The sequence below is a fragment of the Anolis sagrei genome, chromosome 2 (genome assembly GCF_037176765.1).
Source record: "Anolis sagrei isolate rAnoSag1 chromosome 2, rAnoSag1.mat, whole genome shotgun sequence".
Taxonomy (NCBI): domain Eukaryota; kingdom Metazoa; phylum Chordata; class Lepidosauria; order Squamata; family Dactyloidae; genus Anolis; species Anolis sagrei.
In genome coordinates this window covers 285,123,700-285,150,916 of record NC_090022.1, presented here as the reverse complement: position 1 = coordinate 285,150,916, position 27,217 = coordinate 285,123,700, and positions in this window count along the sequence as shown.

The following is a 27,217-nucleotide window of genomic DNA, read 5'->3' as shown; positions in this document are numbered from 1 at the left end:
TCACACCTCAGCACAATAGCACTATGCTGGCACTTTGCTGATGGGAATTCCCATGGTCACTCTTCCACACAGTCTTGCTTCCTACTTGTTTTTGCCTTACCAAGCATGTCCTCTGTTTCTTATTTTTCTGTCTCCTTTTTCGGCCTAACCGTATAGTTGCACAGTTTTGGCAGTCTCAAAACACCTTTTAGAATTTTGCAATATGGGTACTGCAATGGAAAAAAATGATCATGCAAGGAAGAGTGGCAGAACAAAAGCCATATCGGATTCATTGATGGTTTTTTCCATCAGTGAAAAGAGGCAATCCAATCATGATTCAAGTGCAAGAGATGACTATGGGAGAGGCTCTATGATGCACAATAAGTCCCGTCAAAAGGGGCTTTTATCCTGCTGTAATCACACTTTATCAACTTCATGTTATAAGGTCCTTAATCAGCTGCAGGCTGTGTGTCTTTTGACATAGGCACCGATTTCCTTCCATGTTCTGCAATTAATCCACAATTTCCCTTTGCATTTTAAAAAAGTGCATGCCTTTATTGCCACACTGAGAGTTATAAGAAAAGGTGTTTCTGTGAGCACAAAGACCATTTCGTCTCTTTAATGGGTCTCGTTTCTCGTCAAAATGATGTTCTCTAAGCAATTTGGCATTTGTGGTGCTTTTTCCTGCTCTTTGCCTGGATCTTAAAAACATTATTTAGCTGACACTGAAAAGACAGCAGTTCAGGGTAAAAACACAAAGTGAACAGCCACTCCCTGCTGAAACTTAAGTGTGCATGTCGGTATGTTGTCAGCTATTTTGCTGGTGTATATATATATATATATATATTAACAGTTCTGATTCATGAACTGAAATTCCACTTAGTTGCGGAGATGCCTTCAAATTCCTGATCATTTTTTACCATCTATCAATCCATGGAATTTTTAGCAGGTTATCTATGTGGAGTTTGAATTATATGTTCAAAACATACCATTGGGAGCAATTCCAGTGGTTGTGACAGGACTCCTCTGAGCAACTGCTATCATGAAGGATGCAGCTGGATATCACCTGCAAAAAGCCCTGGATTCGCATGTAACGTCAAAGCAGAAGAATGCATAACTGATGGGCAAGCTGGGATTGCTCCTGTGGAAAAACAAAATGTATTGTGTGAGCTGATCTCAAGATATACTGCTTCCATGATACACATTTACAGTGTAATAACCAAGAATAATGGCAAGGGAGTCCCCCAACATGTATCTACAAGAGTGGCAGGAGTGTGATAAAACTCAAGGCTGTTTCCCCTCCAACGGAAAATGCTGATTGACTGAAATGGCAGATAAATGACCTCTATAAACAACAGCCTCTGATGGTAAGTGTTGTGTCTGACCCCATGAGGGTAAACTGTCTTCAAAACAGCAAAGGAAAGAGTGAGATGTAAAACTGTCTAAATGTTGGAAGACTTGCCCTGGTGTTTTATTTACTGAATACAGTCAGTCCTCTACATTTGCTGGGGTTGGGGTCACAGAACCACCCAAGAAGTGAAAAACTGCACATAAAAATGTGATTCTTGTCTATTGGCCTTGTATAAATCTCCATTAGAATAATATTTTTAAAATTACTTTTTTTTACTTGAGAGAATGCCTCTCTAGAAATATTGAGGTCCATCAGTACAACCCTATGGTCAATTTTGCTGGAAATTGACAACAGAGTCACACTGGAGAATGCAGTGATTCCTAGAGATAACATTTGAATCAAATCTATGAGTAATCTGTCAGAGTTTTATATCAATTGAGTCATTTCTTAAGTGAAAAAGTGAGTAAGTATTTGTAAGGATCATGTCCAAGCATTGCGTGAAGAGCAACTGTTAAGTCACCTGTGATAGATTAGATGCTACAAATTGGGACTAAGCACTGTGTGTTGTAGAGAGAAGAGACTGCAGAGTATTGAGTAGAGCAAGAAGAAGAGATTGCTGAAGAAGCTGAAGAAAGGTTTGCTGGAGGATTGAGGATTGAAACTATTTTTGTGGCTATTGTATATAAACATTTCTTTATTGGAAGAGAGTTTGTCTTCTGTTGATTATTCTCCTTGGGCAACGGGGCGCAGCTTCCGGAAAGGGGGTTTGGTAGGACATTCGGACAACGTGACCAATCCAGCGGAGTTGATGGCGGAGGACCATCGCTTCAGTGCTGGTGGTCTTTGCTTCTTCCAGCACACTGACATTTGTCCGCTTGTCTTCCCAAGAGATTTTCAGGATTTTCCAGAGGCAGCACAGATGGAATCGTTCCAGGAGTTGCATGTGGCATCTGTAGATAGTCCACATCTCGCAGGCGCATAGCAGGGTTGGGAGAACAATAGCTTTATAAACAAGCACCTTGGTATCCCTATGGATGTTCTGGTCCTCAAGCACTCTCTGCTTCATTCGGGGAAAAAGCTGCACTTGCCGAGTTCAGGTGGTGTTGTATTTCAGTGTCAATGTTGACTTTTGTGGAGAGGTGGCTGCCAAGATAGTGAAAATGAATAACATTTTCTAATGTTATATTTCTGACATTGGAGAGGGATTGGCTGGTGACTGCTGGAAGAGCACTTTGGTTTTCTCAATGTTCAATAACAGGCCGCACTTCTCATATGCTTCTGCAAAGGTGTTTAGAGTGACTTGTAGGTCTACTTCTGAATGCGCACAGATGACGTTGTCATCAGCATATTGGAGTTCTATAACATGATGTTGTAACCTTGGTTTTGGCTTTCAGTTTGCTGAGGTTAAATAGCTTGCCATGTGTCTGATAGATGATTTCTACTCCGGTGGGAAGCTTCCCATCAACAAGATGAAGTATCATAGTGATGAAGATGGAAAATAAGGTTGGGGCAATAACACATCCCTGCTTGAGACCTGATTCCACCTTCAGTTTCCTCAGAATATTTTTGTTGTTATCTCTAAAAATCAACAAAGGTTTTAAACTTAACTGAACAAACAGTTTCTGTGAAATGAACTATATATTTTTTTCTGAGCACAGATCTTATGTAATAACATTTTTTAAAGTTTCTGGGGAGATTGTTGGGGCCCGTGTGACAATTAATAAACAATCACCGCATTACAATGCTTGTCACATCCTTTATGTTATTAAAATTCAAACCAACTGCATGTGTTACAGCTCATTTGAAGCCCCTGCAATGCCTTGGATTAATAATCCAAGCATCCAAATTACAATTTATATGACAATTTCCTAAGGGGACCTGTTACTGTCATTTTGTGTAAATGATATTCTTTTAAAATTGTATAAATAAAAATGGGTTTTGCGTAACACACCACAATAGCTCCAGAGGAACCATTACCTTCATCAGCTAAACAATATGCATGTTTAAAATGTGTCGGTATACATTTTTAATGTATTTTCCTCCTTTTCCAAGAGGCACTGTAATGTTTCTTGCGAAGCTGTGATGGTTTATTGCATCAATTTCCTTACATGTGTGGGATGGGGAAGATTCAAGGCTTTGTTTTCCCTTGGTGTTAAAAGCAAATGTGCCTGTCTAAAAATCTGCCTCAGAATTTATTTGAATGCACACGTTTCTGACTTAAGTCCTCTAAAGGAAATAAGCAAAAGATTAACACAAAGTTTCCTTTTTATTGTTGTAAATTACTCCATGCTTGTTGGAAAGAGTTGATAATCTGATACAAACATCCAGACTATGCGGAAGCTTGACCATTGTCCATATTGGTTGAAGGGTTCTGAGAATTTAAAGTCCGTAAACGGTCAAATCTCTAAGGCCGGTAATATCCAAAGGGAAATAAGTAATATAGCAAAGGAAAAAATATAATGTACTTAGGGAAGCAAGAAGGAAGATGTTGCAAAAATGGTACAGGAATCCTGCACAACTTTCACATTTATTTGCCAGAGGTAAAGGACAGGTGTTGGCATTGTTGTAAACAATGAGGTGCGTTTAATCACATGATATGGGAATTGTGAAGTCCTGGCTCTGCCTTCCCCCTCCTCTGCTTTAGTTCCTCTGGATGTTTGTATCAGATTCCCAATAGTGTAGAGACCTTCCTTTGCATTGGTTTGTGGGTGGAGCTTAAAATCCCCCCACAGGCCAGTCTTAGTTGGTCTATTCCATCCCCCTGTGTAGAGCTCTCTTGCTGGACTCCTCTCTTTTCTACAGTCACTAGAGGCCTGGGGCATTGTCTGGTAATCCTAGGCCAAGAAATACAAAACAGATACCTTCTACATTTAGCACTATTATTATACCAACAGTCCAAAGGACAACAGAAGCTTTTGGCCAGCCTCAGCTTCGCAGGAGATAAGATTAAGACAGTTTGTAATCCAGCGCTTTACACCAGAGGAAAAAGACTTTCAAAAATTCCTTTTGTAATGTATTATTTTAAGTTATCTTGTGATTGTCCTGAGTGGAGTTGACCCTTTATTTATTTAGTTTCAGTAAACCCATTTGGTTGTCTTTTCACCTTGCCTAAAGTGCCTCTGTGTTAAAGGGTCTTAATCTTAACAGAAGGTATCAGATAGCCCCCGAGTAAAGCCACACAATATAGTTTTCCCAAAGGTTCAGGCATGCCATCACAGGGATGTGACAGAGTTCAGGCGTTTTAGAGAAGGATTGAAGGATAAATTAATAGAATGTTAAATCATCAAATCATAATAGCTAATAGCAATGTACTCCATGCAAGGATACCAGCAGTGCATAATGTGCCAAAGGGAAGAGTGGTTGACAAATTAATAGTGTGTGCTCAGATTGTTTTAGTGAGGGGTTGGAAAGATAAAGCAAAGTGGACTCTGACAAATTGGTGTAATTATATAGTAAATATGTTAAATGTGGAAATAACAAATTGTAAATTGAACAATATAAACAACATAGAAAATGTTATAATAATTAAGAACATGTGGGATCCAGTTAGGAATTATTTAGAGAATGTATTAAGATGTGGAGTGGAAAAACTAAGACTGATATTTCAAATGTAATTTCTGTAGTTTATTGTGTAAATTTATGTCCGGGGGGAGGGGTGGGAATGAGGTAAACAATAAAATAATAATAATAATTCTATGGTCTTCAAAAGTTGTAGTTACACATTAATGATTCTAATATTGAATGTCTAGAATATAGGTCTAGGAAAGGAAATCACACAATGTAGCTTTATGAGCCCCCTGGTGTTGCAGTGGGTTAAACTGCTGAACTTGCTGACCAAAAGGTCGGTGGTTCGAATCCGGGGAGCAAGGTGAGATCCCACTGTTAGGCCCAGCTTCTGCCAACCTAGCAGTTCAAAAACAAGCAAATGTGAGTAGATCAATAGGTACCGCTTCAATGGGAAGGTAATGGCTCTCCATGCAGTCATGCTGGCCACATGACCTTGGAGGCGTCTACGGATAATGCTGGCACTTCGACTTATAAATGGAGATGAGTACCACCCCCCACAACTAGGCTTAATGTCAAGGGGAAACCTTTACCTTTACCTAGCTTTTATGAACATGCAACTTGGCATGTTGAGAAATATCCAGCTAGTAAAGTTTAGTCCTTTTCTACTGTGATGTTTTGCATTAAGAGCATAGCCTTTCACTAACTAAAGATATGGAAGTGATTTGGGGAGAAATCTTGTTTCCATCTCAATTTAAGCTGAGATAGGTTGCTCTAAACCCCACAAGACAGCTTGTCCCTGGCACAAAACCAAAACCCTATGTAGTTGCTTGTGTTTTCTGAAATATGAGCGAAACACCTTTGGGCAAACATAGTGCCTAATTTTTAAAGAGAGAGATGCAAACACACACACACAACTTGATTGATCACAAAGATTCAAACAATCCCTACAGCTATTACTTTTACAAGCTCATGAAACAAGACATCACAATGATTTTTGCCCCTATTGCATATTTCACAGAACAACACCAAAAGTTATTTCAAAAATGTATTCCCATCATTACCATTTTGTACATTTTAGAACGGATCCAAGCGTTTTAAAAAATCAAATAATTGAGAGTGACAAAAGGGGTGAAAAAACATGCCACCTCACAGCAAGACCTTTCCAAATATCACATCTAATGATGAAGAAGGATGATGTTTCTAACACCACAACTATGATAGTATCTCCTGCCCACATTGTGTAAAACCTCATGGTTATACTTTCACTGAGATTTTCTCCCATCAGGTTCAGAACACATGCCCTCACAGTAGTTTAGTGCCAAGGTTGCCTCATCCTTCAACCCAACAGCACTATCTTGTGTTTGTCTGATGAGAAATATGGGTATATCTACATTGTAGAATTAATGCAGCTAGATACCACTTTAACTACCATGGCTCAAGGCTATGGAGTCCTGGGGTTTGTCATTTGGTGTGGTACCCGCACACTTAGGGCAGTTCCAGACAGGCAAAAGATCCGAGAGGAATTGGGATGTTAAATGTTCAAGTGCTTCTGGCTTTATAACACATGAAGGATTGAAATGCAACTTAAGTCATTATTCTTCCTTCCAAGGAGTTCAGTTTAATTGTGATCCCATCTAAACTGCCATGTAACACAGTTTGAACCATACTCAACTACTGAACTGCATTGAACTAGATTATATGAGTCTACACTGCCATATAATCCAGTTCAATGCAGATAATTCCAAAACATTATGTAAGGCATTATAGATGGAGCCTGACACTCTCAAAGATTGTGATATATATTTTCAGTCATATATTTATTTGAATTATTTTTGTATCTTTTAAAATTGTGTAATGATTTTATATATTCACATACGAATGTGTATTTTTTTAATATCCTAACCTTTGTTGGTCAATTTCTATTGGCTATAAGATGTAAGCCATGGAGATCAATCTAGCAGAGGCAACGGAGAGGAACATCTATGTCATATGTTTGATGTGGGACTCTTGTGCTCTTCTAGACCAGTGCTACTAAAGTGAAGGCCCCTTGATCAATAGACATCCCTGGGACATTGACGATGGGTTCCTGACAAAATACCAGAAAAGAAAAGAAAAAAAACCTCTTTCCATCAGCTGTAGTTCACATAATGAATGCTGGCATGATAGACTTTGGAGTTCATCAACATAGGTCAGACTTTCTACTCCTGTTCAACTTATGCTGACACGAATGAAAGATGAAGGCAGCTGTGTTTTTCTGGTTTTATTTTGCCTTTTCCAGCTTTTAAATTTTTTGTATTTCAACTTTTTGCTCTTCTTGCTCTCAAACAGGTGAGGGTAAACTTCCTTATTTATCTGCGCAAAAAATTCTGACTCATCCTGAAATCTCTGCCACATCCTGGAGTCCCCAGATACTTTAACTTTGCCCCCAAATCTAGTAAAAGAGAATATTCTTGCACACAAAATTAAAACTTTGCCTTGTGCTCGAGCCTTGCATTAACTGGAGACATTTGTGAGCATAGAAGCCACAAGGGAGCTTATTTAAAAATATTATAATACCATAGTATAACTTTGTGGCTCTCCTTAACACTTGAATTTATTATTGTATTAATGATTTATTCTGTGGGTTTGGATTATTTAGCAGTGTCAGTGAACTTTCTTCCTCTCTTGCTTTCAAATAGTTATGGGATACAGCTTTTGTTTCAAGCTTAAGCTGCTGCCTCAAAACATTAAGATTTGGAGGCATTGTGAACTCCTATTAAATTGGCATTATTCTGTTTTCCATTGTGTGGAAAACAGAATAATGAAAGCAGCTTAAGATTATTACTCTTCCAAAAGGAAACAAAACAATATCCATACTGTTCCTTCACATTAAAAAATCAACACATTCAATGAGGAGTCTATTCACAATGGAAAATAAGGTTCACTTTGACCCAATCCCCATTCTTTACCTGGACACAAAAGAACTTCATTTGATGGCAATGAATCATTTCTTCCCTCTGGAATTTAAAATGGTATTTCCCAGACAGCACTAAATCATGGGTTTTAAACAGAGGCAAAACACCCCAGGTCTTCAGAAGAGGTCCACATAAAGAAATGTTGGTCCTGGGATCTCTGGCTCCATTGTCCAGGCTTGATGCTTTGTTGTGAGATTTAGAGGCTCCCAAGATAGCTATCATGGGACTTCCACCAGAAACTTCAGCAGTTTAAAAAAAACCTTCAAGATGCAGATATGCCGAAAATGAATACAGCAAATCACTGCAAAAGTTCTGTTCTTCTCCTGGCCAGAGAAACGGTGCCCTCCCGACATTTCATGAAGTATCTGCCACACAAATGAAGTTCATAGGGTAGGACCACTTCTGATTTGGATGTGTACTTGTGGCATCAAACAACAGGGTGCTGTTTCTGGGTTATACATGGCTGTTCCTGAATGCTCTTCTTCTGAAAAGATGTACAACATTGCCTAGGGGGCCACAACTTTGTCCTGGCCAGAGTAGTTGTGTCCTCCACATGTTTCATAAAGTTTCTGGCACAGAAACAAAGTTTTTGCCTTCTACTCAAGTGTTACTTTCTTCTAGGAACCGACCAATCAGGAACAAACATCTAAAACCCAGGAACAAACTCAGATTAAAAAATGTCATGATTTCCAATTGCAGGGACATACAGACAAGCAAAGATCCACATATTCGGCTCAAAACCACCGTATTCCCACTTCTGGAAATCTCATGATTTTTGCCTTTTGTAGCGATTGCTTCTGCGTTTACAGGGAATGGCATCTGTTTTCCACCTGTTTCCTGCTGGGATAAAGGTACTGTCTGGACAGGCCCCCAGATAAGCAAAAGGTAGAGAAGTTAGAAAGGGAGAGGGGTGTTCATCAGGCAGCAGTATTTTAAGCTGGATTTAAAGCTACAAGTCTCTACTTCTGTACTTCAAAATTATAGGGAAGAGTAAATTGTGCATGGGTAAATTCTTGGAAAGAATGGTGAATAAATCAGTTCTATTGATACAAGCAAGGATTTAAATGTGTGGTGATACAAGCATAAATTTGGACAGATGAGAGATTATAAGGTAGTGAAATCAGAGTACAGGCTGTCCTCCACATTCTTTGGTTTAGAGGCACAAAACCCATAAGAGAACACCTTTCCAGGAATTTCTAGGTCTTCCATGCTTGACTTCTGCTGAAAGCTGGCCACAAAATTCCACTGGAGAACCTAGCGATTCCCAGTGAAAGCATTTGTAAATCAAACCCATGAATAATCACATATGCAAAAGTCACAACCACAAATGTGAGGAATGACTGTAGAAATGAGCTAGCTTTAAAACCTCCAAGCTAAAATTGCCCCTAATGAGACGACACTGCAGAGATCCTTGAGGTTTGGCTGGTGGTGGAAAGAGTTATCAATGTGGTAAGAGATCCACTCTGTTTCCTCATTTATAAGGTGTTGCAAATGTATTTCCCAAGCCGCGGCACTAAATGAAATGATTACATTATTCATTTATACTAATTTCCTGTTCAATAATGATTCAGCTGATTAGGAGTTTGTCATGCAAAAAAGCCCGAAATTAGAGAAGCTCATTACAGAATGAGGAACTCAGCAGCAGCAGCAACTGAATACTTTGTGGTAGAGACCTTGGTAGCTTGGAAGTCAATAAAGTTCACATTATGGTTCTGTTTTTGCTACTAATAGACCACATAAATGTAGGCCATGAAGGCCTTCCTTGTGGCCTGCAGGCAGGGCTGGGCTTCCCCTTCACCGGTTGGCCCTTTGCATGCCTATCAGCAAGAGCTACAGGGTCCATCTGCCTCTCCCTGCTGAGCTAAAGAGGCTTGCCTTGTAATGCAAGCACCTCAGTAGCTCAACAGGGAGAGGCGGGTAGGTTGGCAAGTTCACCTACCAGCTCGCATCTCGCCTCCACATCTATGGAGGCTTGTGGCTAGGTGAAAGGTGAGCAAGCATTATGAAACCGCAAATTATATGGCAGTGTAGATGGGACCTGCGTGTCCTCAACAGTTGACCCTATTCCCATCATCATACCCTGCACCCTCTCGATGGATTGTCACCTTATGGTGAGGAGGGGGCTTGTGCATTCCAGTGAACCTGTGGGTGAAGCCATCAGAGTCATGTGCTCCCAGGAGGATCTCCCTGGACAGCAGGGCCACAGGGGAAGAACCAGATGAAGCACAATCTGAAGTTCACAATGGAGGAGCAAGTAGATGATAATATGATACAGGTTACAAGGGCTGTGAAGGCAGAAGAAGGCTGGAACAGATGAGAAGCCACCAGTCGTCAGGTTAACCATGCCACTGGATGTGCACCTCATTCTCTGAAGAGTGTGTGTTGATTGGATGTGTATTGATATCCACACATAAATCAAATTCATGCACAGGCATCATAAACTGCATCAATTAGCTAGCTCCTTTTGTCTAATGCCCAATAGAAGCCCAGGTTCTTCTCACCCTTGTATGTACCATTTCCATAGGCACAGCATGAGGCTAGGGAAAGAATGGGGTGGGGGGGGGGGAGAGGTGGCAGCAGGGAAGGGAGGAGAGGTGCCAGCAGACGTTTTTAAAAATATATTGGCACTTTACAAGTGCCAAGTTGTGCACGTCTGCTCCAGACCAATGATAGAGCTTGGAAAAGTTACTTTGGGGGACAAATAATGGGAGATTGTCAGGATAGTGTGATGGCTTGAATAGTGTACTACTTCAAAGGGGTTTGAATCCCCTCCCAGATGTAGAAACCCACCAATGTTTTGGGGCAGGTCATGCTCTCTCAGCCTCAGAGGAAGGCAACAAATCTTGCAAAGGAAATCTCACTTAAGACTGACTTGAAGGTTCACACAACAGTTTAGCCATTTGGATAGCTCTTTTGAAGTTCAGGACAAACTCATCACGCCCTTGCTCCCTTATGAATCCTTGCTGGCTGTTGTACACTCATGTGGATGTTTTGTTTAGATTTATGTTGTTATAGAATTTTGTCTGATTATGTGTAGTTTAATTTATTATTTTTATTTATTTTATTTAAAACATTTACATTCCACCCTTCTCACCCCACAGGGGACTCAGGGAAGAGCACAATATATATACGGCAAACATTCAGTGCCGGGACATATAACCTTAAATATATACAAACATTAAAATCACTTATATCCATTTTAAAATCAGTTGCTTAAAAACCATCTCAGGCACCATTCTAATCTTGCCTCATTGCACTGCCCCAAAGGCTTGGTCAGGTTTAATTTACTGATGTTAGATCTTAATTTGGTGTTAGGTTTTAATGTTACTTTTATATTTGGGGGTCTTCTGACATTTTATGTTAGCATCGTGTGCTTTATGTAGGCATTGCATGTTTGCCATTGTTACGCTGGAATCCACCCTGAGTGTCCTCGAGGAGATAAGGCAGAATTCAAATAAAGTTTATTTATTTATTTATTTTTCTCTGTAGTAAAGTCCATCCACTGCCACAGTTTCTGATTCTGTTATTTTCAAAGCCTGTTTAAAAATAAAAATGGACATTCGGCATACAAAGTTATGTGTTCTGCCGCTGGGCTATAGACTTTGTTCATATATCCCAATGGAAGAGGGATTAAGGCAATTTATCTATTGTATATGATTGCCTGTTGTATCCAATTTGGGCCACTCACAGTGTGAAATACAACCATGAATAAACCAAGCTTCGACTATTGGGAAATATTAGGACATTCAATATAAACAGAATAATGAGAGCAGGCTGTATCCTTTCTCCTTCTAATGGTTAGCTCTGCTTACTGCTTTAGAAACTACATAATTGTCCCTAAAGATGGAAAGTGAAAGGACAGGCCTGTATCTATACACTCCCATCCAATCTAAACAACTTTAGGAAATATCAGAATTGGACATGCAAGTGGTTAACTGCAGAGCCAATGTGGTTTTGGGATTGGAGTGAAGGATGAAGTCACAGGTCTGCAGTTTGGGTGTCCTCCTGGATTCATCACTTACGCTTGAGGCTCAAGCGTCTGCGGTGGCCAGGAGGGCCTTTGCACAATTAAGACTTGTGCGCCAGCTGCGATCATACCTCATGAAGGCAGATCTGGCCAGGGTGGTCCATGCCTTAGTCACCTCTAGATTGGACTACTGTAATGCACTCTACGTGGGGCTGCCCTTGAAAACGGCTCAGAAATTCCAGGAAAGACAGGATATTTTAAAAAGCTATTGAATAAATCATTTTTGCATGATAATAATAGGATGGACACTTTTGATAGGATAGACCACTGCTTAAGATTTTGTCAAATAACACAGATGGAGAGCCAGCAACGTAGAATAGCTTGAGCATTGGCCTAAGGTTCTATTGACCAGGGTTTGAATCATCTATGATAATAATAGGATGGACACCTTTGATAGGATAGACCACAGAAACCCACTGGACAAATCACACACTCTCAGCCTCAGAGGAAGGCAAATCTAAATTTTCCTGAACATGTTTTGCCAGGAAAATCCTATGATAGCTTCACCTTAGGGCCATCATAGATCATATGCCTCTTGAATATACATAACAACAACAGATATGTGGATTAGAGGCAGCAATCAAAATCAGGATTAGAGGCAAAGACCATTTGGGAATCTAATAAACATTCCTCCCTCTTGCATCCACTATTTCGTTCTCCACTCAGAGACAATTAGCACGCCCAAGATTTCTTAGGAGGCATACTGCCAGCCTGGCTATCCGTTCCTACAGCTGCTATTTGCCATAATATCAAAAGAGAGCTAGAGAACCAGCCACAGATAGCTATTCTCTCCATGGAGTTTGGAAATTTTGCTTTGTGATACCATAACTCCCCAAAAACTCCCAGCAGGATTTTGTGTGCCTTCTATTTTAAAAAACCACATCAGGTAGGCTCTCTGCTATGCTTTTTTTCAATTTTTCTTATAGCACTTCAGTGCATAATAATCCTTTTGCTAAAGTAAATTAATTGTATGCAGTCTCCTGCTTTATGGCTATCTATACGTAATCTCCAGGTATCCCAGTGAGGAGACCAAGATTAAAACAAACCAATCACTGACCTTGTTGCGACTCCCTCATTTTTTCATCAAGCTGTTGCACTTATCACAATTAAGAAGAGCTGTGTTACAAGAGAACAATTGATCTAACTGGCTTTACCCTCAGATCTCTTTGGGAAATAATTTTATTCTTCACAATGTAGTTTTGATATTTCTGAATCAGAGCTACTAATTTAAAACACTTTTCCATGGCAAGTGTTTCTATTTGCAGACCAATGTCCTATTATTGTAATATTCTGTTCCCTTGTGATTTTTTAAGGATTTCTGTAATTTGATTAATGCAAAATTGCAATAGTTGAAGTATATTTAAAAAACTGATTGTTCTGTTGTTGTTGTTGTTGTTGTTGTTGTTGTTGTTGTTGTTGTGTGCCTTGAAGTCATCCTGGACAGGGTTCCTAATAGGTCTTCCACATACAGTAAATGGAGCCTCTCACCATCATTAAAACAGAGTACTGTAAGTGATCAAAGCTCAGGGCTGACCCAATACATCATTCCCTACACATTACACCAATGAAATCTGGAATGCATGTGACCAAGCAACCTCAGAGTATGACGATGATGGCAAAATCCACCAATGAGGAAGAACACACAAGCTAACTGAGGCTGCAGCAGTTTGTTTTTGCTAGAGCCTATTGGGAAGGGCAAGATTTTCCCCTCTTTTCCTTTTCTCTCACTGAGTTAATTGGTTGCAAATTACATTGGCACTTTCAACACAGTTTGCAACAACTGAAGTAAGTTATGAACAAAGGGGGGAAGTGAGAGGAGAAGAGAGAAATTGGAACATTTTAAAATCTGCTGAAAATTAGGGTGACAGAAGTCTAATTAGGCAAATCAGCTATGTTTGAGAATATGAAACATTTCACAGTCTCTAATGAAGGACAAGATAACAGTTATCCCCATTCCTTGTGGAAAAGCTGACAAAAAATCAACACAGAAGATCACATTATCCTCCACCATATCTGAGGATACAGAAAAGACTGAAGCCCCATCTACACTGCCATATAAAACAGTTTCAACATGCAGTTGAACTGCATTGAACAGTATAGATTTGTGTAATACAGTTAAACTGCATCATGAAACTGGATTATATGGCCATGTTAATGGGGCCTGCATGTCCTCAACAGTTGACCCCATTCCTGTCTCCCCATTGTCCTTCTCCCATACCAGAAATTGTAAGCTCACAGCAGCCGCTCCCAGAAAAGACACAGGACGCCAATCCGTAATCAATCAGGAAACTTTTACTACTGGATGCATATACACAATGAAAGCCAGGATTGGCGCACAGACACAAGTCAACCCTTATATACCCTCCCCCACATTCGAATCCCCTCTTCCCGCCTGACAATTATCCCGCGCAATATTCCCCGCCAAACCACCAACGGCCCCTCCCAAGGCCACCAGCTGCAATCCCTTATCAGTTCTCCATGTCAGGGATCCGGTTTTGTGCGCCAACCTCCAAGGCCAGGAAACCGAGTCCTGACATAATGTCCCCCTCCACCTCTTCTTCTTCCTGGAAGGGAAATATACGTCACCATTATGTTCCTTCTTCATCTAGCGGACCTTGGTATTTTTTCAATAAACTACAATGAAACGTTGGGTGTATTTTCCCCAATACCTTAGGTAGTTTCAGGGTATATGTCACTTCATTCACCTTGTTAGAAATTCTAAAAGGACCGACGTATTTGGGAGACAACTTCCGAGAGGGGGTATTTAACTTAAGGTTTTTTGTGCTCAGCCACACTAAATCCCCTTCTTCCAATTTGTCACCTACCCTCCTTTTCCGATCTGCAAACAGCTTATATTTTCGCTGTGCCTCTCGCAGTGATTTTGCCACTCCCTCCCAGTTCGCTTTCATCTTGTATGACCATTCTTCCTTTCCCTCCAGTTCTTCCCCCCAACTCGGCAGTTTGGGAAAAGGGGTTACTTCCATGCCGTATACTACCTCAAAGGGGGATTTCCCTGTGGATGCGTGACAGGCTCCATTGTATGCAATCTCTGCAAACGGGAGTAGATCGGCCCAGTCAGTTTGGCATTGGTTTGTGTATGTTCTTAGGAACATTCCCAAGGTCTGTTGTGTGCGCTCGACCCCCCCATTTGTCATGGGATGGAACGCTGAGCTCAAGGTTCTTTCCACCCCCATCAATTGCATGAAACCTTCCCAGAACCTGGCTGTAAATTGTACCCCTCGATCACTAATTACCTGGTCCGGACAACCATGCAACCGGTAGATATGTTTGATAAACAACTCAGCCAATTTCTCTGCAGATGGCAACTTAGGCAGCGCTATGAAATGTGCTTGTTTTGAGAATAAATCCATCACTGTCCATATATAGCGCTGACCCCTGCTGACTGGGAGTTCACCCACAAAGTCCATAGCAATCACCCTCCAAGGTCTTGATGGCTCTGCCACCTTTTGCAATAACCCCGTTGGCTTTTGTGTGGTTGCCTTATTTTGTGCACACGCATTACATTTGGATACATACACTTTGGTGTCACCCCTCATCCCGGGCCACCAACACTGTCGTGCCAACATTTTCAGGGTTTTCGTCACTCCCCAGTGTCCTGCCCCCTTGTTGCCATGGCATCTAATCATCATTTTTTCCCTTAGGTTGCCTGGGATATATAGCTTCCTGTGCACAAATCCCAATCCATCCTTCCATTCCACCTTTTCCTTATTTCTTTCCAGCCACTCATCCTCCCTGCATGCTTGTCTTATCTCCTCCTCCCATCCCCCGTCCTTGCTCTCAATCCCCACCAGCCTTTGACTGCGCTCCTTTTGCGCTCGGGTTTGTACTGCCATGCCCCACTGCTGTTCTGAGAATATGCTCCCCTTTGGGCCTCGTCCCCTCCCTCCATCCTCCGGCATTCTTGACAACGCGTCTGCGACCACATTTTGGTTCCCCTTTTGGAAACGCAGCTTGAAATCAAATCTGCTGAAATACTGCCCCCATCTTATTTGCTTCGCTGACAATTGCCTGGGTGAAGTGAGGTATTGTAAGTTTTTATGGTCGGTCCACACTTCAAAGGGGATGCCGCTTCCTTCTAATAAGTGCCTCCATGTCTCTAGGGCCCTCACTACCGACAGGGCCTCTTTTTCCCACACCGGCCAGTTTCGTTCAGTTTCGCTGAACTTTTTCGAGATGAACCCGCATGGCTTCAACCTCCCTTCTGGGTCCCTTTGCATCAGGGCCGCCCCGTACGCCCAATCTGATGCGTCACAATGGATCACGAATGGTTTGGTTAAATCGGGGTGGATTAATACCGGTTCTTCAGTGAACCTGCGCTTCAGTTCTTCAAAAGCCTTTTGGCATTCAATTGACCAATCTAACTTTGCTCCCGGGGATCGTACCTTTACTGTTTCCCCCCTTCCCTTCGTCTTTAGCAGTTCAGTTAAGGGCACCGTTATCTGAGCAAATTCCTTTATGAAACCCCGGTAGAAATTTGCAAACCCGAGGAATGATTGCAACTGTTTGCGCGTTTGGGGAGGGCTCCACCCCCTGACATCCTCCACTTTTGCTGGATCCATTGCTATCCCTCCCTTGGATATTCGGTATCCCAGGAAGTCTATCTGTTCTTTATTGAACTCACATTTTGGCAGTTTTGCAAACAGTTTTGCCTCCCTCAATTTCTGGAGCACCTCCCTTACCAATTTGACATGAGATCGTCTATCACGGGTAAACACAATTACATCATCCACAAAGCAAAACACCCCGCGATACAATAGTGGGTGTAACACCTCATTAATCATTTGCATAAATGCTGATCCAGAGCCCCTTAGCCCGAAGGGGCAGACACAGAATTCAAAATGGCCGAACGCGCAGGTGAACGCAGTTTTCCACCTGTCCTCGGGCCTTATGCGCAGTTTATGATAAGCTTCGATTAAGTCAATTTTCGTGAACACCCTTGCTTCCGACAATCTCGATAGTAAGTCCTTAGTCAATGGCATGGGGTAGTTGTTGGTGGTGCTCACTGCGTTCAGCCCCCTATAGTCCACGCACAGTCTCAATGAGCCATCCTTTTTGTGCCTAAATAACACTGGGGCTCCCAAGGGTGATTCGGAGGGCCTTATAAACCCTCGGGCCAAGTTTTTATCAATATATTTCCTCAGTTCCTCCATCTCCTTGACTGACATGGGGTACAATCTACTCCTGGGCAACTTAGCGTCCTCATTGAGTTCAATCTTTACTTCGACCCTCCTAGGAGGGGGAAGCTGGTCTGCCTCCTTCTCGTCAAACACATCCTCAAAGTCTCTGTATTCAGGGGGAATTTCCTGCACCCCACCTGCCGTGTTTTCTTCCCCCTTGCAACAATTTCCTCTTTCTCCGCTCTGGAATGTGATGCTGCCTTCCCTCCAATTGATCTGTGGGTTGGCTTCTCTTAACCATGGCATCCCCAGTATCACATTGTAAGTAGCCATAGGGGATACAACGAAGGTTATGCTGCCTTCCCAGCTCCCCACTTTACATCTCACTTCTCCCACTTCAAACCGTGCCGGGGCCCCAGCCGCCACTGACCCATCTAGCTGCGAAAACGCTATGGGGCTCTGCAAGGGGGTTTTCTCACATTTCAGTTCGTCTGCTAGCTCTGGGGCCATAATGTTTCTTGAGCAGCCGCAATCCATGAGAGCTTTGCAGCTGGCCCACTTCCCCTCCCCTTCTAGCCTGATTGGGAATACTAGCATTCCTGGGCTGTGACTCACCAGATCACCCACCGGGGCCCTAGAAGGGGGCTCTCCTCCGCTCTCTTCCCTGCAGCCGGTTTGAACTTTGGGAAATGGGATTCTCCTCCTTTCCTTTGTCTGCATTCGGCAGCCCGATGGCCCAGGCGACCGCATACATAACAAGGGCCCCTCTGCTCCTTGGGCCCTCGGGCCGGGGCTTTTCCGACCGTGCTTCTCTCCGTTCTCCGACTCTCCTCCTTCGCCCTCGTCTGCTGCGGCGCTGCTCCTTGATGCCTCTTGACCTGTGCCAAGGTCGTCTCGACGCGGCCGGCCAGCTCGATCCATCCACCTATCTCCTCCGGGTCGTCGCGGTGAAGCGCCCAGGTCAGGATTTCCTTCCGCAAGCCCTCCTTGAAGATCTGGACCTTGGTGGTGTTGGACCACTCTGGGACCTTCTCCGCCCTCAACCGGAATTCCTCCACGTACTCAGATACGGAACGATGTCCTTGGGTTATCGTTTGCAGCCTTTCCCTCGCCCGGACCCTCTCGAGCGGATCCCTGAAGCGCGCCTCCATCGCAGCCAGGAATCGCCTTGTAGATCCCAAACATGGGTCGTGCCTGGCGTGGAGCTGGACATACCATTCCGCTGCTCCCCCTCTCAGTGCCGCGCCCACTGCTCGCACTCTGCTTGCTTCCGATCCGAAGGTAAGGGCGTTATCTTCTAGATATCCCCTCACCATAGTCAGGAAGTATGCGAGGTTCCCGGCTTCTCCTCCGAACTCGATCCTCAGCTCCTCCCTCCTAGGTTGGTATGGAAGGAGCTGCCTTCCCCGGTTCTCCGCTCGCGGTGGCCCTCCCTGGAGCCCTCTCTGCTCCGGGGGCAATTCCTGACGCCCTGTGCCGCGCCCGGCTCCGGCCGGGGGCACCAGGAACGTCTGCTGGGGCGCCAGTCCCCGGGGTCGCTCCTCCTCCTCATCGCTCTCCGCAGCAGCCCTCCAGCTCGTCTGTGTTTTAGGACGTGCCCCGGGTTCCCGGTCACTCCTCTCCCCTGCGCTCCACATCGATTCCCCTCGGGGTGGCGGTTCCTCCAACAGGGGGGCCAGCCTCTCCATCACCTTTGACATCATCGCGAGGGTTGTCTCCATTGATGCCATCTTTTCCTCCAGGCACTCCAATCTCTGCGGGGAGGGAAACTCTAGCCCACTGCTTTCTCTCGTTGCCGCCCCTGCCCCCTTCACTCGCCTCTGTGTGACTCCGTTGGGCTGGGCATATGCAGTCGATGAAGCCAAGGCATTCACTCTCTCCAGCTCCTCTTCTGCATTTCCGAAAGGGGAGGCTGGTTCCCCCCCCTCCGTTGGATCTTCTTCCCGTTGCATAGGGGTACCTCACCACAGCCGTGGGATGGCACCGATGAATCCTGGCTTAATGTAAGCTCACAGCAGCCGCTCCCAGAAAAGACACAGGACGCCAATCCGTAATCAATCAGGAAACTTTTACTACTGGATGCATATACACAATGAAAGCCAGGATTGGCGCACAGACACAAGTCAACCCTTATATACCCTCCCCCACATTCGAATCCCCTCTTCCCGCCTGACAATTATCCCGCGCAATATTCCCCGCCAAACCACCAACGGCCCCTCCCAAGGCCACCAGCTGCAATCCCTTATCAGTTCTCCATGTCAGGGATCCGGTTTTGTGCGCCAACCTCCAAGGCCAGGAAACCGAGTCCTGACAAGAAATTCTGTCAAAAATCAATGGCACAGTGGGTTAAAGCGCTGAGCTGCTGAGCTTGTTGACCAAAAGGTTGAAGTTTCAAATCCGGAGAATGGCATGAGTTTCTGCTTATGCCAGCTTATGCCTACCTAACAGTTCAAAAACATGCAAATGTGAGTACATCAATAGGTATTGCTCCGGTGGGAAGGTAACAGTGCTCAATGCAGTCATGCCGGCCACATGACCTTGGAGGCGTCTACAGACAACGCTGGCTCTTCAGCTTAGAAATGGAGATGAGCACCACACCCCAGAGTCAGACATGACTGGACTTAATGTCAGGGGGAAACCTTTACCTTTTATAAAACACCAGCAATAAAAACATATATGTTTGGGTGTATGCAGACAAAACTGCATGATTGAAAGCATCATTTTAATTGGGTAATAATGAAAGCTCTGACTGGAGCATGTGCATATGACAAGTTTCACAAAGTAAATTAGCATACTGTTTAAATAGAGGTGAGCACCATCCAACCCTGCAAATGATTTCCCAGCCATCTTCATCATTAAAGTTAAAGACAGGGCATGCTGGGAGCTGCAATCCCAGAGCATCTGGAGTGTCACATTGTTCCCAACACATCTATATCTAAGTATATCAAGAATAGGGCTCCACGGTCACCTATGGACCCACTGCCAGGACACCGAACTTGGACATCATCCTCGGACTACGAGGGATCGCCTAAAGCATATCTAAGTATAGAATTGTATCTATACATAGTCAAAGATAGATCTACATATGTAGTTATTTTGAATCAGGATGCTAGCCCAATTGTGATTACTCTGGCAGAAAATCTCCAAAATCTCAGAGGTAAAGTATCTTTCCAAACCAGAAGACACTTCTCACCAGAGGTACAAAGAAGTGAACTTGGGAATCAGGCAGAAGTTGTGTGTACGTTTCTAATAAGGACCCTCCTTAAAATACTCATTACTATAGCCATCTATTATTGAAAATATTTGCATATATTTGCAACAGAGCTTACAACAATGTTACAATATAAACACAATTGATTTCATATATATATATATATATATATATATATATATATATATATATATGAAATCACCCTGCAAAGGACTCAGGGTGGAGCACAACATATATATGGCAAACATTCAATGCCAGGACATAAAACCATGAATATACACAAACATTAAAATCACTTATATCCACTTTAAAATCAGTTGCTTAAAATCCATCTCAGGACACCATTCTATTATTGCCCCATTTAATTGTCCCAAAGGCTTGGTCCCACAGCCAGGCATTCACCATCCTTCTAAAGAACAGGAGGGAGGGGTCTGATCTAATATTGCCAGGAAGGGAGTTCCATAGCTGGGGGCAATCACTGAGAAGGCCCTGTCTCTCGTTCTCGCCAAAAGCGCCTGTGACGGTGGCGGGACCTTTAGCTTGTAGGTGTATCAATACAGTACATGTAAGCTAGGTTTATGAAAAAGGGTTTTATGGCAATATCTAACTACAGGAATTTTTTTTATAAAAAATTAATGAATTCCTGCTAAAACACAGCACAAACTTTATAGCTAATCCATTGGTGCTGCTCCCTCTGAGGGTATCGCCCAGTGCTGTTTTCATCAGTGATGCCAATGGGTCGGCACACCACAGGCAAAGAAAGTTACTGTGAATGAAAAGGGGAAAGAAAACATGGTTTCATTGTCTCCAGTGGATTTAAGAGATTTAAAATATATCTACACAAGCTCTGGGCTTTCAGCCTGAATGCCCTCTGATGTAGACTAATCCCACATATATGCCTAGCTATCCCCAAACAATAAATTAATAGGCCATTAACTTTTTAATCATTCTGCCTCAGTGGTTCCAACTTTTCAACTGGAAAGGAGAAAAGTGCATTGTTAGGAACCCTGCAAAGAAGACTGCACACATAAGCAGAATCCAAGCAGAGTATATACTTCCCATTGTTGCAGTTGCCCGTTGTATGTTAAGCCAATGTAGATATACATTTAATTCCTCTGAAAAGTTCTGTTTTTCTGGCCACAAACTCATATACCCTTTGTATTGATTCTTTCAAAATGAGAGTGGTTGGAATAACGGAAGAGGGGAAGTCAGATACCAGAGGGCACTGGTGACTCCTCACAAGGCAAGAAGGAGCCCAGAGTGGTGCAACGGGTTAGACCCTTGCGCCAGCAGGACAGCTGACCAAAATGTTGGCAATTCGAATCCAGGGAGCCGGGTGAGCTCCCATCTGTCAGCTCCAGCTTCTCATGTGGGGACATGAGAAGAGTCACCCACAAGAACTCTGAGGTGTGGTGCTCATTTCCATTTCTAAGCCGAAGAGCCAGCATTGTCTGTAGACATCTCCAAGGTCATGTGACCGGCATGACTGCGTGGAGCGCCGTTACCTTCCCACCAGAGCGGTACCTATTGATCTTCTTACATTTGCATGTTTTTGAACTGCTAGGTTGGCAGAAGCTGGGGCTGACAGCGGAAGCTCATGCCGTTGCCTGGATTCGAACCTGTGACCTTTCAGTCAACAAGCTCAGCAGCTCGGTGCTTTAACCCACTGCTTATAGCTCCGTCCTAAGAGATTTTGAGATTTGTAGTTTAGGAAGGGTGTCTAATGAATGTGCTCTCCTGAACTGCAGCATTCGATCTCTCTGACAGAGAATTCCAAGTACCTCTTGCCCATTGGATTTCCATAGGATGGAGCAATGACATAAGCGCTATCATAGCACTAGTGTGGTGTTGTATGGATCCACTCTGGTTTTGACTGCCTGCTAAAAATTCATCCTTTACCAATTTCTTTCTTTTCCTGGAACAGAGCCAAGAGTTTGTCATCTTTCTCATCAGATAGAAGAAAGCAAAACGGAAAGGATACAAACCAGAAAGGACAAAACCAACTCAAGAGATGTCCAATTTACACTTGCAAACTAAACATCCTTAAACCCCTACTTGAAAAAAGAACAACAAACAATTAGCAGAAAGACTTGACCTACATTTATGTCAATTGTTCCTTTTGAGCTGGCTGCATGTAAATCTGCTCACTGTCATCAAAAACTGTCAGCTCCACAGAGAAGAAAGAATCTCTCTTCATAAACAAAATTAGTGAATAGAAGACAGGGACTGTGATGCAATAAAATATCTAAGGCCTATCCTGAACCCCCTGGAAAGGACTTCTAATCACCCAAAGAATGCTGAGGAAAGAACCCTTGATGTGCTGGGAAAGAGTCTTGCATGGTCATTCAAATAATCATGGACTTCGTCATGCAAATAATCATGGATTTCGTCATGCAAAGCTGCTGTTCTTCAGTGGTTGCATGATGGATACCAGGTACATATATAATCATCATATTATTGCAGAACTGTGCCAAAGTAATAGTCTGTCATCTCATGCTTATACTTCCACATACCATTGTAATCCCATCTTTCTGCGCTTCCTCTACTCCCTACTTTTAATTGCTTTAAACAATTTTGCAGTTTCAGCAATTATTTAAAAAATCAAAATATTACTTGAAATAATATAATAAAGAGCTCAGGAAGAACAAGGGATGTGGGGGAAATGCCAAAGAAGGTGAATCTTGCCCCATGATATTACTTCAGTGCCAATATGCTGCCACAGAAGCGAAACAGACCCATCACATAAGGTAAGTGATGGGAAAGCTGTAGGGTAGGCAGGTATTGGTGGGGGTTTTTTTCTGCCAATAGCAGGGAAAAAAGTAAATTGTGGGGAGAAGGAAGAACCACCAGGATGTGCTTACCTACTTGCTTACTTACTCACTTAGGTTATCCCTCATTGTCCGAGTATGCAGTGTCCTGGTGGTAGGTCCGCAGGTGACTGTGTAGCCCTATTCTTGATACGCATGGTCTTCCACAGTGAGGGCATTGGTTTACAAGTGGAAGGTGGTTCCAGTCAGGGTTGGCTTGATGTGCCTTCCTCTTGGCACATGTCTCCATTTTGCCCTCCATTCAAGCCTTTTTAAATTCCACAGCACTGCTGGTCACAGCTGACCTCCAGTTAGAGTGCTCAAGGGCCAGTGCTTCCCAGTTCTTGGTGTCTATGCCACAGTTTTTAGAGTTAGGTTTAAGCCCATCTCTTTTCCTGTCCACCAACGTTCTGTTTTCCTTTCTTGAGTTGGGAGTATAGTAACTGCTTTGGAAGATGGTGATCGGGCATTTGGACAACGTAACCAATCCAGCAAAGTTGATGGTGGAGGATCATCACCTCAGTGGTGGTGGTCTTTGCTTCTTTCAGCACGCTGACATTTGTCCGCCTGTCTTTCCAAGATATTTGTAGGATTTTTCGGAGGCAACGCTGATGGAATTGTTCCAGGAGTTGAGTGTGATGTCTGTAGACAGTCCACGTTTCGCAGGTGTATAACAAAGTTGGGAGAACAATAGATTTATAAACAAGCACCCTGGTATCTCTACGGATATCCTGATCCTCAAACACTCTCTGATTCATTCAGAAAAATGAATTTTTCTTCCCACAGGATGTGCATGGCATTGTTCAATAGGGGCTGTCACCAAGCATGATTGTCCTGCTTTAAGGCTGCTGTGCCTCTATTGTGCAATAAAGTCCCATGTCTGTGGAATTGGACAGGTCGCCACATAATCCAAATTATCAAAGATGATAATCCACATTATCTGCTTTGAACTAAATTATATGAGTCTACACTGCCATATAATCCAGTTCAAAGCAGATAATATGGATGTTATATGGCAGTGCAGAAGGGGCTTTAGTTTTCCAAGCCAGGTGTGTTGAAAAGTGATTTATACTCTGGAAACTGGGTGTTTGCACTGCTTAGTGCACTATAAATACCCAAGCTTAGATAAATAGTTATGCTTGGATAGGTAGCTTGCTGAGTATAAAATATTGAAAACAGTACATAAATAACAGGAGAATTAGCATGCGGGGTTATACTCATCATAGTCTGTTTGAGAGCTTTAAATCCTCTTGGTGCAAATGTACTGTGCCAGAAGATATGCTACAGTATTCTTTTGACTTAGAAATGAGAGGTATGAGACGTTCTCACGTTCCACATTGGAGAAAGGGGTGGATTTCAGGAAACTCTTTCCATGTTACGATATCTATTCCAAAACCCTGTGGATCTGTTGAAGAACTGTTGGAGAACTGGGTTGTTGTAGGTTTTTTCGGGCTATGTGGGAGAACTGTGGGAAACCCCTGTATATCCTCTGTATCCTGGGAAGTGTTTTGGGATGCATGTTCATTCTGGTCAATAGTTATGACCAACTAATATGGTCTACAAATCTGTGAATGAATTCATTCACATAGTCATAGACCAGTGCTTCTCAACCTGTGGGTCCCCAGGTGTTTTGGCCTACAACTCCCAGAAATCTCAGCCAGTTTACCTGCTGTTACGTTTTCTGGGACTTGAAGGCCAAAACATCTGGGGACCCACAGGTTGAGAACCACTGTCATAGACATATTTGTGCACTTTGTGAGTGCACCCATGATTTCTCTAGAACAGTGTTTCTCAAACTCCGCTCCTCCAGGTGTTTTGGACCAGCTCCCAGAAATCCCAGCCAGCTTACTAGCTGTTAGAAATTGTCAGAGCTGGAATCCTAAACATCCGGAGGAGCAGAGTTTAAGAAACACTGCTCTAGAACAGTAGTTCTCAGCCTTTGGGTCCCCATGGGTTTTGACCTACAACTCCCAGAAATCCCAGCCGGTTTACCAGCTGTTAGGATTTCTGGGAGTTGAAGGCCAACATGTCTAGAGACCCAAAGGTTGAGGACCACTACTCTAGAGTCAGATAATACAGAGGAAGGTTGGTGAAGTACTCTTCAAGACAATCCACCATTAGTAGCCTTTCACTACATATTGGCCTGAATGGCAGGTAGGCCCTCATTGTTGGTGGCTCCTTGTGTTGTGTTAGCAGAGCTCCCTCACAAATGATATTTGGTAAATATTTGGTTAGTAGTTGTTGTTAACTGCCATCAAGTTGATTTCAACTTATGGTAACTCCATGAATGAGAGATCACTCGGGGCCCTTCCACACAGCCATATAACCCAGAATATAAAGGCAGATAATCCACAATATCTGCTTTGAACTGGATTATCTGAGTCCACACTGCAATATAATCCAGTTCAGTGTGGATTTTATACAGCTTTGTGGAAGGGGCCTGAGAGTGCAGCCATCCACGCTGTAGAATACCAAGGTGGCATTTAGGTAAGAAACTGGGCTGAATTTCTTAATCTCTGGTTATTTAATATCTCATATTGCTGCTGATTTATTTTATTAATTAATGGTTTAATTAGTTTTATATGGATGTTGGACTGGACTCTGATATATTTTAACCGCTGGCTTAAAATTATTGCATTTTATTGAAGTAGGATATTATAATTTTATGGCTTTTTATATAAGCCAACTTGGGAGAGCTTTTTACTCTGAATGCTACAATTCTTCTTATCAAAGGAAACATCTACAGAATGACAGGATTCCTCAGACATAGTTTGAGGAACAATGTATGTTCTGAGCTGAAAAGCGTCTTAGACTGAGAGAGGATTACCAAATGTCTCGTTTTATAAACCTAGTGACCTTTCATGTTGGATCGATGGCTTCCTACATGTCTGACCATTGATTGACTTAACTAGGGCTACCATATCCTCCAACTGTCCTGAAATGTTTGGGACAATCCTGACTAATCCTCTATCATCCTACTTTTTCAGCTGTTTTCATTAAGTCCCAGTTTCTCTCTCTTCTCCCATTGCCCCCATTTGTGTCCTCTGCCCAATTGAGTTTCAGAAAACTAGGGCCCCTTCTACACTGCCAGATAATCCAGGTTATCAAAGCAGAAAATCCACATTTTCTGCTTTGAACGATGTCAGTGTGAACTCAGATAATCCAAATAAGATAATGTGGGTTATTCTGCTTTAATATTCTGGGTTATATGCCTGTGTGAAAGGGCACTGTGTCTACACTGCCATATGATCCACTTCAAAGCAGATAATGTGGATTTTATATAGCTGTGTGGATGGACCCTGTGTTATACATAGGGTGATGCTTAGGGTTATCAGATCCAGCCTTCAAAGGGAGGGGAAGATCTCTCAGTGTGAAAGGATTGCCTTGAATAGTGTGTCACTGTGTGTGCATGAGTATGTGTGTGTATACTTATTCGCCTTTGTCAGACTTGGATTTATGGGAGGATTTTTTGTTTGTTTGATCAACCAACTATAGCCAAGAGGGGATCAGTCTGTGCTTGCATTGAGATTCCCCAGCATCATCATAACTGAAAACACAGAAACATCTGAAGCCAAAATGTCAACCTATGACTCTAACCTTTCTTCTCCTGGATGCCTTTTAATATCTTTGCCTGGTGAAGAAGCCAGTGAAACCTCAAAAGCATGATGTGTTTTATGTTTTGGAGTTGGATACTTTCTGGATTTTTGATTTTCTTGCATTTTCCTCCATAGGCAATGTGGCTATGTTTTCTGCCAACCCTCATAAGCCTCTAGTAATGAAGGGCTTTCAGATGACAAATTCCTAGGAGTGACAAGAAATATATAGCATTCTCTGTCTGATGATTCATTCAACTATAAACGACAAATTTCTTATTCAAAAATCTTCCTTTTTCCTTCCAATTGCCATTGCATTAATGGACCTATTTTCAACAGGAAGATGTAGAAAATGTTTCCTATTTAAGTCGAAAGGCCCACCTGTGCGTACTTTACATTCTTGGAATCCTTTCACACTTCAGGTATACCTCAATTAATGCATTGCTTATTTAACAGAAAATTTGGTGCCACAGATAGAAATAATATGGAACAAACAAGGAAGGGCTCCTATCTACTCCACTACAAAACTTGTATGGAGTGCATCCTTTTGTTAGGAGAGAGTGGAATACATCAGGTTTTGCCCAAGGTATTTTTCTGGCTGAAGCAAAGAACAAAATGGCAGCAAACACACCACATCTGTGGAAGCTTGG